Source organism: Miniopterus natalensis, chromosome 1 (genome assembly GCF_054644295.1).
Source record: "Miniopterus natalensis isolate mMinNat1 chromosome 1, mMinNat1.hap1, whole genome shotgun sequence".
NCBI classification, from domain to species: domain Eukaryota; kingdom Metazoa; phylum Chordata; class Mammalia; order Chiroptera; family Miniopteridae; genus Miniopterus; species Miniopterus natalensis.
The window spans coordinates 124,921,424-124,938,243 of record NC_142081.1 but is presented as its reverse complement, the minus strand read 5'-3'; the positions used below and the strand labels follow the sequence as shown (position 1 = coordinate 124,938,243).

The following is a 16,820-nucleotide window of genomic DNA, read 5'->3' as shown; positions in this document are numbered from 1 at the left end:
TGTTTATATTACAATCTTACTTATATAGAAGAATGACAAAAATCTCTATGTATGTGTGAGTAAGTACATGTATGCACATCTGCAAAAAATGTTAAAGAATGCATATTTTATAATAAGGGTTCCCTTAAGGCAGAGTAATATGGGTTGGGGAGGGAGAACAGAGGGGTGAGGGAGAAGGAAATAGGAAAAAAAGAGAAAATGAAAAGATAATGCATAAAAAGTTTCCTGTAATGTATGGTATAGTCACATTTATTTAAAGTTATAAATTTACACTCCAGTACATGGATATTAAAGAGATTTTTAAAATGTCAAAATGCATTGAATTTTTAGAATTTCTGTTTAATTCTTGTATCTTGCAGGATCTGCTTTAGTGTTAATTGACTTTTTTGCTTCATCAGGACAATCTGAAGGTTGAATATCGTTAAAAGATACCTCATTTAAGTACTGCCATGCAAAGTGGACGGCCAGCAAGGGACAATTATTAATATATTCAACAGAGACTGATTTGTTTAAATTAAATTTACTCAGACTCTTTTATGTTTTTGAAGAGCAAACTTCTCATGATTTTATCAGCATCCAAATGTTTCAGAAAGGCACAAGTTTAATTTTGCTTTCTAAATTTTTGTTCCTTTCGCAGAATACAAACACTGTCTGTTAACATCATTCTAACCCCTTAATTACAAAAGTGACATAAACATTTATAATCACAAGTGATCAGCAGTATATCAATGTTGGCAGTACCAAAATTAGGTCTGTGACTATTTTTGTGTGATGTGAATGATAAATATTAGATGGTAAAGGTTATTGCTATATTAAATAGTCAGAGGGTAAAATATTGATTTATATTGTAGTTCTGGTAATGATTTCATTAAATGTCTTAGTTTACCAGGGATGACATTTTAAAAATAACGAATGGACAAATGTTGAAACATTTTGCGCCCAAAAAAAGATAGATTTGAAACCCATTGTCACTATTTGCTTTAGGAAATTAAATTTCAGTATTACTCTCATTTTAATAATTATACTATTTTACTTAACAATACATGCAGAAGGACATCTACTACATAAGGCCACTCTACCAATTCCTGGAGACATAGCAGCTCTATCTAACACACAGAAACAAACACAGGGAGGCAGCCAAAATGTGGAGACAAAGAAACATGTCACAAATGAAAGAACAGAAGAAGTCTCCAGAAAAAGAACTAAATGAAATGGAAGCAAGCAAACTACTAGCTTCAGAGTTCAAAACAATGGTTATAAAGATTCTCAAGGAACTTAATTAGAATGTCAAGAAACTCAGTGAGAACATCATGACATAAAAAATGATCAGTCAGAAATGAAGTATACACTAACTGAAATGAAGAATAATTCACAGGGAATCAACAGTAGAGTTGAGGGTGCCAAGAATTAAATTAGCAATTTGGAATATGAGGAAGCAGAAAACAGCCAATCAGAACAGCAAAAAGAAAAAAGAATCCAAAAATATGAAGATAGTGTAAGGAGCTTCTGGGCCAACTTAAAGTGTATCAATTTGCATCATGGGGATCCTGGAAGGAGAAGAGAGGGAGCAAGATATTGAAAACTTATTTGAAAAAATAATGGCAGGAAGCTTCCCTTACCAGGTGAAAGAAATAGACATACAAGTCCAGGAAGCACAGATAGTCCCAAAGAAGATGAACCAAGACACATCATAATTAAAATGCCAAAGGATAAAGACAGAAATCTTAAAAGCAGCAAGAGAAAAGCAATTAGTTACCTACAAGGGACACACATAACACTGTCAGCTGATTTCTCAACAGAAACTTTGCAGGCCAGAAGGGAGTGGCAAGAAATACTCAAAGTGATGTAAAACAAGGCCCTACAACCAAGATTACTCTACCCAGCAAAGCTATCATTTGAATTGAAGGTCAGATAAAGAGTTTCACAGACAAGAGAAAGCTAAAGGAGTTCATCACCAAACCAGTATTACATGAAATGTTAAAGGGTCTCCTTTAAAAAGAAGAAGAAAAAGATAAAAAATATGAACAATAAAATGGCAATAAATACATATCTATCAACAATTGAATCTAAAAATCAAAATGAACAAACGAGAAATCTAATGAACAAAATAAACGGATGAATAAAGTAGAACCAGAGGCATAGAACACATGGAAAAGACTGACTAATCTCAGAGGGAATGGGGAGGGAGGAGTAGCGGGAAGAAATTAACCAAATAACCTATATGCACATATGCATTACCCATGGACACAGACAACAGGGTGGTGAAGACCTGGGGTGTAGAGGTATCCAGGTGGAGGGAGTGCAATGGGGGGAAAAGGGGAACATCTGTAATACTCTCAACAATAAAGATTTAAAAAATAAAAAGATTAAAAAAATACATGCAGAGTATAATTTGTATAAGTATCGTATGCCTAAATCAGATGAGAACAGAAAAGTACTTGTTATTGTAATTTCTTAAGAAATCAGTTTTTTAGTTTTTGTAAATTTCCATTTACTCTTGACAGTCTGTTAACTTTAATCAATATAGTGACCTACAGGAAACCTTAGAAGGCAGGTATATTCATTGCTGCATGTCCAAGGCAGGATTCACCCTAGTCAAGGTTGCAACCTGCCTTCAGAAGCTGCTGTTTTTTCACCTCCTATGCCCTTCAGCCATGCAAGCCACTCTTGGAAGATAACTGGATATAGGTTCTGAGCTTGTGTGGGCCATTCAGTTCTGCATTGCTCCTGCTGCCTTATGTTCTGAGCTCCTGGGGATATTTTCATTTCTCATGGTTGCCCCGGATTTGACCACTAGCTTTACTCTACTCTATGGTCTGTGTTCTTTTGAATCTACCAGAGATGAAGAGTTGTAAAGGTAGGTTCTTCTCCTGCTTTTAGTGTCCTTAACACTTCTGTTTGCCTTACTGTTCAGTGGGTCTGACTCACCGGCTTCCTCTGACCTTCTCAATATGCAGCTACCAGCTCCCACCCCATTTGGAACTGCTCAAGTGATTCCTTCTGTTTTCTTTTCTACCACTTGAACACCAATGCCCTAGAGCCAGCTTAAACCTGTACTTACCCTATAGGTCATGGGCTCTAAGCTTTTTGTCACTCTCTGATTTAGGCACGTTGCACTAATATCCAGAACCTTGAACACAGAATTTAGTTTTTAATTACACTTTAAGATTTAGGTAAGGTGCTTCCCCCAGCCTGTCCCTTCTGTCTCTCCTAGTTACATCACAGGAGAAACGGGGGAGAATAAAGCAGCTCTGTTTGTGGCCTGAGGCCTCTGGACTATCATTTGTCTCTTGGACATGATCACTACAGACCTTCTGTCATCTCCATTGGGCTGAGGTCATGGATTAGCGTCCTCAAAGGCTAGTTTTTTTCCAGTCCCTGGGGTTAGGTTACACTCTTGCCCCCAGCTATGTTCCACTCATGTGCACAGTTATCAAAGGAGGGTGCCCTAGCAGAGGCCTATGAGAATGCACACAGTGATGTTGATGGTGTCTTCACAGTGCCATCTTTATTGAGGATAGTGAGCTGTCATGCTGACCCAGGAGCAGGTATCCTGTGGATGACCGTCCACGGGACTATGGATACAAACAACAGAACACACGTTTACTTGCCTGAGGAATGAGGAGACTCAGGGGTGGCATTTAAAGACCCATAATACCCTCTTGCTTATTTTTCAAGATCATACTGATCTTAAAATCTATCTGAAAAACAGTTGGATATAGAGCCTGAAGTGAAAACCTATGTTTTTCCAAAAGAGCCGTATTTTAGAAAATTATTTATTGACTATTTTGTAGTCATTTTCTCAGATTGGTCTTTTAAAAACACAGGACAGAAGAACATTTTAAACAAGCAACATTTATTTTTTTTCTTGCCCTCTGTTCATGCTTTATAACACAGAGATAGGTGGTTCCTCTCAAGGTTAAGGTAAGAAATATCAATATTTTTACAAAGCAATTATTCCATATTAGAGCACGTCTGGTCACAAGCATGGCCAGAGGAGATGCCAGGCAAGCTTTTAGTGGCTCAAGACAGTTTCGCAGCAAAGATGACATAACTGGAGATGACACTCTAGTCTTATTACACATGGCCGTGGAAGCTCTGCACCAGGCTGCAGTAACATTATTCAGATCATTAATTTTATACAGACATGAACTCTGAAGGTCCGAGACAGCAGGGGATGGAAAGTGTCCGCTCTATTGGCGAGTGAGCGCCTTGTTCTCATACAACCAGTCACTGGGCTTTTCTAGAGCTCTCTACACAGATGCTCTTGTTAATGAACCATCTCACATGAGGGAAGATTAAGCTGATTTATTTACATTATCCAATTTCAATTCTGCAATATTTTATCCTATAGTTGGATTAGCTAGCAGTTTGCCAAGGTTATTCTTTGAAAAATGAATTTAAGGGATGTTAATATTCCATATATGAATGTACCATTACTTATTAATCATTTCCTTATTGTCTAATTTTATATTTTGCCATGTACATAAATTTTTATTTCTCAGCTCTGATTATTCCTTTAGGCTATAATATCATAAGTGGGTTTACTGGGTCAATGATATAAATTATTTCAATGTGTTTATTTTTTACATATTGTCAAATCACTTTTCAAAATGTTGACGCTCTACAGTCTCACCATTACTGTTTGAGGATAATTAAATTAGCACATTCTCCTCACAGTTAAATACTTTTTCTTCATTGCCATTTGGATAAGGAAAAAAATAGTAACTTGTTTTAATTGCGTTTTTATTTCTAAGGTGATCATATATATGCTTATTTACTATTTGCATGTATTCTTCTATAAATAAATCCACTCTTTTGTCCATTTTCCACTGGGGGTGTTAATGTTTTTTCTAATGATTTGTAAGAGCTCTTTCTATATTCCATATGATAACCCTTTTTACATTTGTTTTGAATATTTTACCCAGTTTGTCCTTCCCCCTTTAATGGTCCTTTCTAATCTCTAGAAGGTTTGACTGTTTATACAGTTCAAATCTATCACAATTTTTCTCATAATTCTATTATTACTTCTTATGCTTTGTCCTTTCCAAACAATTGTGAAATATTCAGTTCCTGCCATCTGGTTTCTTTTGGCTTATTTCTTACATTTACATCATTAACATATCTGTGAAATAGTTGGGTATTCGGCATAAGGTAGGATTATTTCTTCTCCCCAAATAAGAAAAATTTTAAGCATTGTCTATCCATTTCTTATTGCTTTGCTGTTTATCTTTTAGTGATAGTTTTCAGAAATACTAAGGTCAATTTGGGGACTATCTATTCTGTTCCATTAATCTGTGGTTGATTTTTATAACAGAGGCAGATGGTTTTAATTATTATAGCTTTATATATTATTCATTTTGCTATCTAATAAGAAAGGTCCTCATTTATAATTATTATTTTTTTCTGAAATTTACAAATAATCTTTATGGACATTTTCTTAAATTCTAAAAAAACTCAGAGATTGAATGCAGTATTTTTAAACCAAAAAATTAATTTTAGAAGTCATGTTTACAGTATCTTACCTTCCAACTCAGACACACAATGTAATGTCACTCCATGATCCACCTCTTTTTGTTGCTTTATGGTTTTCTTTCTAGCTTTATTTCAATGTATTTAATTTTTTGCTGCTATTTCCAATGAGCTCTTTCTCTATTATAAATTTTTATAAGAAAGAGTATCTGCATACTCATATATCCTTGCTGAATTCTATTGTTAGTACCAATCATTTTGGCTCATTCTTTGCGATTTTAAGTTCAAAATTCATGTTGTAATACCCTTATGATCCTATCTTTTCCTTTTAATTTTTAAAAAAATTTCTATTTTGTCTTATTGTGTCAGCTAGAAATGCCCCCAAAATATAAAAAAGTGTTGTTACTAGCATGATTGTCTTAATGCTGCTTTCTAAAAGGAACTGCTTCCATTTTTAACAGTTTTACAGTTAATTATGATGTTGACAACGTGTTTAAGAAATACTTTCTGCATATTGCTAAAAAATCTCTTTCTATTTCTAATTTAGTAAGAGTCTTGCCTCTCATCAAGACAGGTAGTTGGATTTTATTGAAGACTGTTTCAGCATTTGTCAAGATGACTGTTTTTTGACCTTTTGATATTGTGTTACATTAATGTGTTATTTGGAGAGTCTTTTAATGTAATATTACATTCAATTATCTGGTACTGTGAAGTTTTACCTCTAAATTTTCGAGATTGATTCCTAGCTTTCTTTCCTTGCTTCCTTCCTCCCTTCCATCATCCCCCCCACCTTTCTTTCTAAACTGTTCCTTGTCAGACTTTGGTTGGAGGGTACATGACTTCATAAAATATGTAAACTTCTCTATTTTTGTTTTTCCCCCCTCAGATTACATAGTATGGGAATTATCTGTTTCATGAACTTTGATTACAACAGCCTAAAACACTGAGTTCTTCAAACCTTTTTTTGAAAGTAATTCTTTGATAGATTGACACTACACTGGCTAATTTATTGTAGAAGATTTCTATGTCAGACTCAAATTGTCTTTGTAAAATTGATTACATTTACAGGATGTGAGATTTTAGTATTATCAATAATAGTTATAATCATGTTCTATTTTTTAATTTTTTGTGGCTTCTTTTTAAATAGCCATAAATTTGTTTTATTTTCAAAAAACATTATCTTAGCTTCATTTAGATCTTTGATGTATTTCTTTTTAAAATTTTTTATTGAATTTATTGTGGTGACATTGGTTGATAAAACTATACAGGTTTCAAGTGTACAAGTCAGTAACACATCATCTGTATATTATATTGTGTTCATCACCCCAAGTCAAGTCCCCTTCCATCACCATTTATGACCCGTTTACTCTCTTCTACCAGCCCCTACCCCCTTTCCCTCTGGTAATCACCATACCATTGTCTGTATCTATGAGGTTTTTGGTGTGTTTTTTTGCTTAACCTTCACCTATTTCACCCAAGTCCCAACACCCTTCCCCTCTAACAGCTGTCCATCTTTTCTCTGTATCTATGAGCTTGTTTCTATTTTGTTTTTTGTTTGTTTCGTTCATTAGATTCCACATATGTGTGAGATCATGTGACATTGTCTTTGACGGGTTTGTTTCATTTAGCATAATAGGTCCATTATGCTAGGTCCAGGTCCATTCATGCTATCCCAAAAGGTAAGATTTCCTTCATTTTTATGCCTTAGTAGTATTCCATTGTGCCACAGGTCTCAATGGAATCCATTCATCTACTGATGGGCACCTGGGCTGCTTCCAAATCTTTGCCATTGTAAATAACACCTCAATAAACTAGGCTGCATATATTTTTTCAATCAGTGTTTTGGGTTTCTTGGGATATATTCTTAGAAGTGAAACCACTGGGTCATGTGGCAGTTCCATTTGTAATTTTTTGAGGTAATTCCACACTGTTTTCCACAGTGGCTGTGCCAATCCTCATTCTCACCAACAGTGCACAAGTGTTCTCTTTTCTCTACATCCTCGCCAACACTTGTTGTTGGTTGATTTATTGATGGTAGCCATTCTGACAGGTATGAGGTGATATCTCATTGTGGTTTTAATTTGCCTCTCTCTTATGATTAGTGATGTTGAGCATCAGGTCAGCAAAAGTCCCACGGTATCCTGAGATCTGGCTCCTCCTCCTCCTACCTACTGGCTGCCTGTTAGGCTCAGTCACTGAAAGAGCCATTGGTGGTAGTCAAGTTGCATGAAGTAGGCTCTCAATGAGTCACCAGGTGTGTGGTATTTACCAGATTGATATAGGTTCAAATTTGGTTCCAGTACTGGGTCTGAGGGCACTCAGTAAAAGTCTCAGTGTATATCAAGTCTAGATGCCACACACTAGGAGTTCTTTCACCTTTGTGGTGGGGCCGGGTCTCAGGGAATCACCAGGGTGAGGCCAGCAGAGTTAATCAGGCCCAAGCAGACCAACATTTGGCCGTGTGAAGGGAGTGTCTTGCACTACTCAGGCATTCAATGGAAAAATGGTCCCTGTCCTAGAGCCACACAACTGTCTATTCCAGATTCTGCCAGGAAGAGCCATAGCTCAGCAGGGTGGGGCCTCCAAGAGTTGGGAGGATAGGGCTAGTGTATCTCCTGTGATGGAGAGGTGCTGGTCAGGCCTGGGGAATGTTGGTGGTGTGGCTCCCATCCCAGAGACACACAATTCAGTTTGTCCTGAATTTTGCCCAGTCCTCTGCAGGGTGAGGTCACTAAGAGTCAGGCAGGTGGGCCCACCAGAAACCTAGAGGGTGGGGCTAATGGATCTCCCATGAGAGAGAAGTACTAGTCAGGTTCATGGAAAAGTTTGGGGAATGACCCCTGTCCCAAAGTCACACAAGTCTGTCAGTGACATCCCCTGAGTCTTCCCAAGTCGCTACAACCCAGCCAAGGCAGGTGACTCTGCAGCAGGGCATAAGATCATCAGGGTGGGGTGAAAGGGAGTTCAGAGGGTGGACTATTATATTCCTCCAGGCTGATGCTGCACTGAGGAGAGTGCTCCACCCAAGAAAGATGGCATGTGCAGTGTGGGAGAAGAAAGCTCAGGGATCCTGAAGGCTGTCCTTGAGCTCTCTCTCCAGGGTCACAAATCCCAAACTCTCCTCAGATGACTTTCGTTTGGTCTGCCCTCTTTGTCAGAGCCCAGGGTGAGTGGCTGGGATAGAAATGTTGTGCATTGGCCATTTAAGAGAGTGCCTGTGTCTTTAGTGGTCTCATCTCTCCCTGATGGAAAGAATCTCCGCTGACTTTCATAGCCAGGTGGGTGCCTCTTCCCAGCTTTGTTGCTCTGGGCAGTGGAACCTGGCTTGGGGTTGAGATCCCAGTTTCTCAGGAGGAATCTCCTGCAGCTGAGATACCCCTCCAGACCCTCAGCCACTGCCTGTGGGAACTGGGCCAGTCCTTTTCATGTCTCTGCACTTGTTAACAGTCTCTACGTGGCTTCTTCTATAAATTGCTGGTTATAAGACTTCAGCTAGTTTTCTGCCGGATGTTCAGATTGATTGTTCTATAATTTAGTCGTAATTCCAGTTTGGTCCTGAGAAGAGCTGAGTGTACCTTCCACCTACTGCGCTGCCGTCTTGGATCTCCTGGTGTATTTCTGTCTTATCACAATTATTTTTCTTTTCTGTCTTTCCTGAGGTTGAATAATATTTTTCTTTTTCTAAAAAAATTTAATAAATTACAATCCTTTTAAATTACTTTCTTTCAATTAATAATTAAAATGTTTAATGATTTAAATTTTCCTATAAATACAGATCTGGCTACATCCCATTCATAGTTTTTATATGTGGCTACTTTCATTTTTATTATTTTGAAATAATATATAACTCTAATCATAATTCCTTCACTTCAGATTATTTTATTGATTTTTAATATGCATATTTGTTTTTCATGTCTATCTCAATTACATCATGGTCAGGAAATGTAATCTGGTTCAATTATGACTTCTGGGAGTTTGTGGACCAGCCAAATATGTCTAGTTATAAAAACAATTTTAAAAATACTAGGATTTAAAAAGAAGGCATTTTCTCCATGTGATATGGAATTATGAATATATTATATGTGAATTTACCCTGTTGGTTATACTGTTTTATTGAATATGTTATGCAAATTCTCTTTGGCTTGAGCTCATGTAGGTAAGTAATATGGTGTAAAACATGTAAAGAAAAAACTCAGCTGCCAGTGCTGCTGAGATTATTGGTCTTTTTTGTGCATTTCAAAAATTAATGGGAAGATGGGGGTGTAATATATTCTGTTTCCATGTTAGCCCCATGTCCTCTGTAGTTTAAAAGTAGATAAAAAGTATGGAATGAGGAGAAATAATGTGGATGCAAATATTTACCTTTTTCCATCTAAGGCTTCTAGGTTAAGTGTTTTGTCTGAACTAATTCAGTAAACTCATCAGAAATCCATACTTCAGAGTGTAAACGTATGTAAGGCAAACTGTTTATATAATTAGTATTTAGTATAATTAAAATACTAGAAATAAATGATTCTTACTGAATTGTAAGGTTGTAAATAAGATCGTTTCCTTTTGGATACTAAAGGTTGCTGTTTTTAAGAGTTTTGGGGAATCAGTATTACTACTTATGAGAAAAAAATGGCAAATAAACTTGGAAGATAAGAGTTCACCAGACGTATGTTGGGTGAGAAGCAATGTAACTTCTATAATCTCATTACTTTCTACTCTTAATGAAATAATATTCCTATAAAAGATATAACCCAACATTTTTGAGCTGCCTGGCTTTCACATAAATGTAAGTATGTTTATAGATACATGTGGAAATATCTTCTTGGATAGTTTGCAAAACCCATTTCTAGTTGCTAGCATTACAATGAGAAAATGATGGGCATACCTAAAAAATAAAACAAATCAAACCTGCACCATAATAACGGAAAATGCTAGGGTTATTGCATGGATCTAAATGCTATATATATTTAGAAACAAATGCAAAATTGCTATTTTTTCCCCCCTGACATTTACTCTGAAAGCAACATAAAAGCATTTTCATTATATCTACTGTATGTGTGCATGGCAAAGGGCTGCTTTGATTTACTGTTGAATTTACTGATGATAGTATGTAAATGAAATAGAATTATAATGGCATCTTTGTTAACTTTGGAACCCATTTAAAAATTGCAGCTTGTTGGATATTACAGCTTCTTCGTAAAAGGAGAGGAGAACAAGCTTTTGTGTTACCAGGGTTTATTTGTCCTACAATTAATCTTTTTCTTCCCTTCACAATTGTCAGCACAAATTGCCAGGTGTACCATAATTAAGAAGAAAACATCCACCAAACTCTGCACACTATTCAGGGAGAAATAATGCAATGTCATTGTATACTTATGAATACAATGGCATTTATTAGAATTTATAATCAAAGAACCATGCTCTAGTTAAAAATAGCCTATTTATATATTTCTCCCAACAAAAATTCCGGGGCAGTTAGCTCATATCAGTTTCAATTAATAACAATTATTATCAGAACAAAGATATAAAATAAGTTGTTCATGCATTTATCTCATTTTAATTTAAAATTTTATAATTAGCTCTTTGGTTTTCATTTGTATATTATTTTACTCTTGGCACTTTTGAACATTTAAACGTGTCTCACAAAGAGAGAAACCTTATAAAACAAGGTTGCAGCTTGTTAAAATTTGCAAAATTTAATTACTCTATCCTTATTTATTACCCATATTTTCTCGGGCTTTCTTTAGAGTAGGTAAGAAGCTTTCCCAAACCACTCTACATAATCCAGCTAAGGCTTAGTGAGGTCTTAAAACAGAGTTGGGTGCAGCAATTATTTGAAGCTGCCTGTAGATTTTTGAGAAACACAAGATCATTAACATTTCAGGGGCCTCATAAGCTTATTTCAATAACAGAATTATTTGTAAATCAGCTTAATTTTGGCCTCCCAAGAGAAAATTTTCCTGGGGAAGTGGGGTTTGCCATGAAGGACAGCACTGCAAGGGTGCCTGTTAAACCTGGGCTAGCAGGTTCCGCAGCGTATCACCTAAATCTGCCCCTGCAGGTGAGGCCAGCTGCTTGTATTCAAGGCTCCAAATTCAGTGTTCAGCAATTCTGATGATCTAAGGAGACTGACTTCTAGATAGTATAAGAACTTATTTTTTTTAACCACAAGGAGTATTAAAGTAGACAACATATGAAAAGAACTGAATATTTTAAAAATGTTATATTTTTTGTTTTAATAAAAACCAAACTTTCTAATCTTCACTCTACTGGTCACTATGTTTCACTTCACTATAAATTTTGGAGGAAATTAAACAGATTTTCAGCCAATTAATAAGCAGTTATTGAATGTCTACTGTGTGATGAATAAATGTGTTAAGGTAACAAAATAATGAATACATAGTATATGACATGGTCCTGTTTGCAAAGGGTTGAAAATCTGTTTGAGGAAGACAAAACTATAGTACATGAAATAACTTTGAGGGCAAGTAAATGCCGACTGTGGTGCTGACGATCTGCTCCCTTCAACAAGTACGCACCTGAACGCCTGTGTGAAGTGTGTGAGGTCCACAGGTGTATAAAGATAACTGGGAAAACCACCAGGACTGGAGGAATAAGGAAAGGGTGGTGGAAATTCTTGGTTTAAATGTGGTCAGGAGACTGGCAAACCTGGGTTGTTTTAGAAAGAAGACCAGAGTCTGAAAATTCAAGGTGGAGTTGGCTGATTCTGAGGTAAAACAAGCACATCCAAAGGTACAATAATGGATCTGGAACCATTTCAGGGATTAAATATTGACCAAGCAGTATCTGGCTCAATTTGTGACTTCAGTTTAAATTATTTCAACTACATTTTATTTTACCATAAAATTTTATAAACTATTCAATAAATAAACAAAAAAAACCCAGTTGCATAGATCATTAAAATATATAAATATAGACTATATCCAATGATAAAGGGTAGTAAATATTGGGGATGAATCTCCACAAAAATAGTACAATAATTATTTGTAGCCATCCCCCTTTTCAATTCATATCTATCCTTATATTTAAAAAACTGGGGAATTTAGTAATTGTTAATGCATAGGAAAGTCAATGGATATTCTACAGTTCTTTTCACACTGTTCTGTCAGCATCTTAAGAGCCCCTTCCCATGGCCTGTGAGGTACTAGGCTCCCTGGTGTTCCTCTCACCTCTCCTATTGCTCCTCTGTGCTGGTTCCTCTCTATCTGACCTGCACACGGCCTACTCTTGCTCTGGGATCTCTTCTCGTTTCACTGTATGTGGACTTCCTGAGTGATCTCATTTACTCTATGGTTTCAGTAACTACATATTTGTCCACCTGCCTACCTGGCAGGTTGCCCCTTGTTACTTGAAACTGTTTCTTTCTCAGCTAACCCTCTGTCCAAACCACCATCATCTCTTGCTGGCCTTCCATGTTTCTTTAAAAGCCCTCAAATTCTAATCATGCAATGCAGTCAGAATGATCTTTCAAAAACGTAGTTGTCTATGGCAGGGTTAAATTTTCACAATGTGCAACAATTCAGATGTAACTTGATTTTCCTAAACCTAGACTGAGTTGCTGCCTCTGAGTGCTCATTTCTGTCTTCTAGCATTACATTATTTTTAATGAATCCTAGTTAAATTAGGTGACTTTCAATTTTCTTAGTGTCTTCTGAGTAAATGTAGTCATTTTAGGTTTCTGACTTTCCTCTTTTATTCCACATCTAAGTTGTGGGGAGTGTGGGGGACATTTGCAGATTTCATGGCATTAATGGAGATAGGCCATCTGCTCTGAAGCTCTTCTTGGCTTTTCATCAGCATCTGTTGAAAGTAACTGTACTGTCTAGCCTTGTCCCTGGCATCTACTAAATCTCACAGTGTCCTCCCCTAATCCTTGGTTCAGGGTTGTCAGGTCCACCCAGATCCCTCTGTGTCTTTCGTTCACTCTGGCACTTGCTCTGTTCTCTCACGGACATGGAACAATTCAGATATTTGCCAGTTTAGCCTCAAACAAGTGTAGTAGAACATGTAACCTTTCTACATGTGCATGGAGCAAAAAGTTGTCTCTCTACACCTGAAGTTAAAAAAGTTACTGAATTACAATTCTCTCCAGATAAGCTAAAAATTGGTTCTGATAGTCTTTTTAGGTTCATGAAAAAATTGGCACACTGAAGAAGAAAGTGAACTAATTTGACTTTCTAGAAAAATTTAGCTGTTATTAGGCCTATGCGAAGTCCCTGACAAAGCAATCTTGAGAAATAAGAACAAAGCTAGAGGCATCACACTTCCAGATTTCAAGCTATATTATAAAGCCATAATAATCAAAAACAGACGGTACTGGCATAAAAATGGACACACAGACCAATGGAACAGAGCAGAGAGCCCAGAAATGAATCTAAGCATAGCATGTCTGGTTAACTAATTTCAACAAGGGCACCATGAATACATAATGGGGGAAGGATACTCTCTTCAATAAATGGTGCTAGAAAAACTGGACATCCACATGCAAAAGAATGAAAGTCATATTACACTACACACACAAATTAACTCAAAATGGATTCAACAATTAAACATAAGATCTGAAACCATAAAAGTCCTAGAAGAAAACATAGAGAAAAACTCCTTGACATTGGTCTTGGCAATGATTTTTTGGATATGACTCAAAAGCTCAGACAATAAAAGCAGAAAACAACAAGCAGGACTATATCAAACTAAAGGGCTCTGTACATTAGATAAAACCATCAACAAAGTAAAAAGGTAACCTACAGAATAGGAGAAAATATTTGTAAGCCACATATTGGGTAAAAAGTTAATATCCAAAATATATAAAGAGTGTGTACAATTCAAAGCAGAAAACAAGCAACCTAATTAAAAAATTGTCAAATGACCTGACTCATCCAAATGGCCAACATTATATGAAAAACTGCTCAATATTACTAATCATTAGGGAGATGATATAAAAATCACAATGAATCACCTCACATCTGTTAAGATCTATTATCAAAAAAATGAGAAAAAATGCTGGTGGGATGTAGAGAAAAGGGAACTCCTGCACACTGTTGGTGGGAATTTAAGTTGGGGCAGCCACTATGGAAAACATGTGGAAGTTCCTCAGGGAACTAAAAATAGAACTACTATAGGATCCAACAATTCCTCTTCTGGGTATATATCTAAAGGAAAGGAAATCAGTACCTTAAAGAAATATCTGTGTTCCCAGGTTCATTGAAGCATTATTTATAGTAGCCAAAATATGGAAGTGTTAATGTTCATAGTTAATGAACAGATAAACACACAATGAAATATTATGCAGCCATGAAAAAGAACGACAGCCTGTCATTGCAACAACAACATGGATGAACCTGGAGGACATTATGGTAAGTGAAGTAAGCCAGACACAGAAAGAAAAAAACTACATGATCTCACTTATATGTAGCATCTAAAAAGTCAAATACATAGAAGCAAAGTAGAATAGTGGTTACAAGGGGCAGGCAGGTAGAGAAAGTGAGATGTTGGTCAAAGGGTACAAAGTTACAGTTATGTAGGATGAGTAAGTCTAGAGATCTAATGTAGAACATGATGACCACAGTTAATAACCCTGTATTGACTACTGAAAATTTGCTGAGAGAGTAAGTTTCAGATGCTTTCATCACACACACACACACACACACACACAACGAAGTAACTATGTGAGAAGATATATTAATCAGCTTGATAGTACTAATCATTTCACTGTGTATTTAAATCAAATCATCATGTTGTATACCTTGAACATATACAATTTTTATTTAACACACACACAGATCCTTAAGATGTCCAAAAGTGCAAGTCATAGCAAAACATCAGTAGCCCCAACTCCCTCCCTAGGAAGCTGCCGTCCTCCACACTCCCATTCCCACTGAGGACCGGGCTAAGCTGCTCACACAGGGAACACTGCCTGGGTGCCCGTTTCCCCTACATGACCAGCACCTCACTGCCCACATTCACCATGGCTGCCACATACACAACCAAGAGGGAAGCTGGAGCCCTGCCTCCCCCCTCTACTCCCATCTGGACATGGGTCATTGGTGGCAGTCCAACTACTGGGCCTCTGGGCTCTGACTTGTTAAGCTGCTTCTTTAAAGGAAGAAATTCCGGGCCCGGGGCTGAGAGCAACAGGGGTGGAAAGGGCCAAAAATCTACTTTGTGGGCAAGCTCTCTTCTTTTGAAAGCTTCACCACAGTTCTTTAAAAAAAAAAAATTAAAAATTTATTGCTTTATTTTAGAGAGAGAGGAAAGGGGAGAGAGAGAAACATCGATTTGTTGTCCACTTATTTTTGCATTCATTGGTTGATTCTTATACGTGCCCAGACTGGGGATCGAACCCACAACATTGGCATATCGGCTGAAGCTCTAACCAACTGAGCTACCTGGCCAGGGCTTAACCGCCACAATTCTTGCCAGTAATGTGGCAAGATAATTGACTGAAACATTAAGATAGTTTCCTTTTCTCCCGTATCAGGCTCATTTTAGCATTTTCCTGCCCAAGGGATTTTTGCAGAAGCTTCATGAGGTTAGCAACTCTTTCTGTCTTAGGCAAACTCAATGCAGAGCTGGTGCCCGGTGTCCCGGAGGGGGCGGGGAGAGAGTGGAGGGCCTCTGAGAAAGCGAGGAAGGATGGGCGAGGGGAAATAAATGCAGGTTCTCTCAGGGAGAGGTCAGCAGAGCCGGCAGCGGCTGCCTCTGGGGGACGGGTAAGGCTGCAGAGAGAGGATGACTCCCTGCATCACGTGTGGACCGGGTGGGACTCCAGACCAGCCAGTTTCCAGGTGCCCCTTGCAGCGATGGGAGCATTATAGCTTCCCAACTTGAAGGGGTCATAAGGCCAGCTAGCAGATCACTGTCCAACAGTAACTGTGCGGACAAAGGACTAGTCACCACGGGTTCAACCTGATCCCCACCCTCACGGGTGGGCAAGGCTCTAGGGCCTTTGCACGTCCTTGAGGAGCAGGCGGCTTGATAATTACTGAGTCTGAATCCCCCACCAGTTTCACAGAAAGGGGGCAGAATTTGATTGAGGTTGATTGGAAGAAAATTTAATAATGCGTCTGCGTTGGTGTATCTGCAGAGGCTGGTACTTGCCACGCTCTGCAGATGCCGAAAGAAGGAACAGATTTTACTTGTTGGGCTCTTCCCCAGTCCTCCCAGTTCCATCCACCCTTTTTGATTCCCTCTGTGTCATATGCCAAGTTCTAGTTAACGTGTATGTAAAGGGAGAACGAAAAGTATAAGACAGAAGAGGAGGATGGAGCCAGAGAAAGTATGTGGAACATTCTGGAAAAATGTGCATCTGCTCATAAGAAATGGAATGAAAGGGTTCT

At 37.6% G+C, this 16,820-nt stretch overlaps 1 protein-coding gene across 1 annotated transcript in view; it reads right to left on the bottom strand.

The window, feature by feature from the left end:
* MYO3A (myosin IIIA) overlaps window positions 1–16,820 on the bottom strand; it is a 182,481-nt gene that overhangs the window by 15,984 nt on the left and 149,677 nt on the right. The gene's annotated exons all lie outside the window — the stretch shown is intronic.